Consider the following 3,243-nt stretch of genomic DNA (forward strand, 5'->3'; position numbering starts at 1 on the left):
TGCCCAACTTGGCCTCCCAAAGTGCTGGGATTACAGGCGTGAGCTACTGTACCCAGCCAAACTTTATTTTTTAGAACAATTTTAGAATTACAGAAAAATTGAGCAGAGAGTATAGTTCCCATATCCTTCCCTACCTACTACAGTTTCCCTTGCTATTAACATCATACATTCATGGAACATTCATTACAATTAATGCACCAATATTGATAAATTATTATCAACTAAAGTTCATAGTTTATTCAGATTGCCTTTTTACCTAGTCTCCTTTTTATGTTCCAGGATCTTGTCCAGGGTACCACGTTTACATTTAGGTGGCATGTTGTCTTAGGCTCCTTTGGATGATGCCATTATCTCAGACTTTCCTTGTTTTTGATGATATTGACAGTTTTGAGAAAACCTGGTCAGGTAGGATTCTCCTTTATTGGAATTTGTCTTTTTCTTGTGATTAGATATGGGTTTTAGGGAGGAGGTTCACAGAAGTAAAGTGGGAATAAGTATTTTTACAGGCACCCAGGTGACTTATACGTATACACTGTAGTTAGTGGCCCTGTTGTTAACATGTCCATATGTAGTCATTTTGTCTTTGAGCGGCTTTGAGAATTATACTACTATAATGAAATTTTTCAAGAGCAGGAACCATGTCTTACTCATCTTTGAATCCTGAGGGTTTAGAACAGGGCTCATCATATAGTACATATTTCATAATGTTTAATCAAATGAAAGAAAGGTACAAAGCTAGAAATTTATCCTATGAATTTACTCCTATATCCAAGTACACACATATCTATGAGAGTTTCTACCCTGGGAGTTTGGAAAAATAGTGGAGCAATAGAAGCTCACTTTAGAGGCCACTTGTCTAACCCTGGATTAATCAATCTTGCTCATTCCCTCTGTAAAGCAAATTCACATAGAACGTGCAGCACATTGCAGGCTACAGTAAATTTGTAGGCTACTTCTTAATAGGCCCATGCACTTCTGCTCTCACCAGTTGAGTTTTTTGCTTACCAGGAAAGTTTGTGTTTGTTCCTAAATCTGTGTATGTCACTTATACTCGTTATTACAAATATGCAATTTTATTCATATCAGAAAAGTTACCTAAGTATAAGTGAAAAAGAATTGTTTCTCTAAAAATGAAAATGGTAGGTCACCAAAAATAACTGCTATGGATTGAATGGCTGTGCCCCCACCCCCCAATTCACCTGCTGAATCCCAATATAGTTTGGATATTTCTCCTCACCAAATCTCATGTTGAAACTTGATTCCCAACACTGGAGGTGAGGCTTAATGGGAGGTATTTCAGTAATGGGGGCAGATCTCTCGTGAATGGCTTGGTGCTATCCTTGCAGTAATGAGTTCTCACTCTTAATCTCTGTGAGAACTGATTGTTAAAAAGAGCCTGGCACCTCCTTTCCTCTTGTTCCCCCTCTTGCCATGTGACACACTGGCTTCTCTTCACCTTCTACCAAGAGTGGAAGCTTCCTGAGGTTCTCACCAGAAGCAGATGCCAGTGCTGCTGATGAATATACAGCCTGCAGGCCAGGCATGGTGGCTTGGTGGCTCATGCCTGTAACCCCAGCACTTTGAGAGGCTGAGGCGGGTGGATCACCTGTGGTCAAGAGTTCAAGACAGCCTGGTCAACATGATGGAACCCTGTCTCTACTAAAAATACAAAAACATTTAGCTAGGCTTGGTGGCAGGTGCTAGTGATCCTAGCTACTCGGGAGGCTGAGGCAGGACAATCACTTGAACCCAGGAGGTGGAGGCTGCAGTGAGCCGACATTGCGCCATTGCACTCCAGCCTGGGCAACAAGAGCTAAACTCCGTCTCAAAAAAACAAAAAAATGCCGGGTGCGGTGGCTCACGCCTGTAATCCCAGCACTTTGGGAGGCCGAGGTGGGTGGATCACAAGATCAGGAGATCGAGACCATCCTGGCTGACACGGTGAAATCCCGTCTCTACTAAAAATACAAAAAAATTAGCTGGGCATGGTGGCAGGCTCCTGTAGTTCCAGCTACTCGGGAGGCTGAGGCAGGAGAATGGTGTGAACCCGGAAGGTGGAGCTTGCAGTGAGCCGAGATTGCGCCACTGCACTCCAGCCTGGGCAACAGAGCAAGACTCCATCTCAAAAAATAAATAAATAAATAAAAATTAAAAAATAAATAAATAAAAATTAAAAAAATAAATAAAAAATTACAAGAAAAGAATATACAGTCTGCAGAAACATGAGCTAAATAAAATCTAAGACAATACCTAGCCCCCAATGTGATTGTATTGGAAATAGGGTCTTTGTAGTAGGTTAAATGAATGAAGTCATAAGGGTGGGTCCCTGATCCAGTAGAGTTAGCATCTTTTTTTTTTTTTTTTTAGATGGAGTCTCACTCTGTCACCCAGGCTGGAGTACAGCGGCGTGATTTCAGCTCACTGCAAGCTCTGCCTCCCGGGTTCACGCCATTCTCCTGCCTCAGCCTCCCGAGTAGCTGGGACTACAGGCCCACCAAGCCCGGCTAATTTTTAGTATTTTAAGTAGAGATGGTGTTTCACCGTGTTAGCCAGGATGGTCTCGATCTCCTGACCCTGTGATCCTCCCACCTCGGCCTCCCAAAGTGCTGGGATTACAGGCGTGAGGCACTGCGCCCAGCCAGGATTAGTATCTTTATAAAAAGGGACATCAGAGAGCTCACTCTGTCTCCACCAAGTGAAGACACAGTGAGAAGATGGATGTCTGCAAGGCAGGAAAACAGCCTTCACCAGAAACCATCCATGCTGGCACTCTGACTCAGATTTATAGCCTACAGAACTGTGAAAAAATAAAATATATATATATATTTTTGAGACAGTCTCACTCCGTTGTCCAGGCTGGCGTACAATGGTGCAATTTTGGCTCACCACAACCTCCACCTCCTGAGTTCAGGCGATTTTTGTGCCTCAGCCTCCCGAGCAGCTGGGACTACAGGCGCGCGCCACCAAACCCAGCTATTTATATTTTTAGTAGAGATAGGGTTTCGCCATGTTGGTCAGGCTGGTATTGAACTCCTGACCTCAGGTGATCCACCTGCCTGGGCCTCCCAAATGTTGGGATTACAGGCGTGAGCCACTGTGACCAGCCAGATTTTCAATCAACCCCCTGATCCTCCCTTACACACCCTCCCACTGATACGGTACCTCTGTGAGCCTCTTTGGAGTTCTGAAATATAAATATAAATTGATTTACTTTTTTTTTTTTTTTTTTTTTTTTTTGAGTTG

Source organism: Pongo abelii, chromosome 12, assembly GCF_028885655.2.
Source record: "Pongo abelii isolate AG06213 chromosome 12, NHGRI_mPonAbe1-v2.0_pri, whole genome shotgun sequence".
NCBI lineage: Eukaryota > Metazoa > Chordata > Mammalia > Primates > Hominidae > Pongo > Pongo abelii.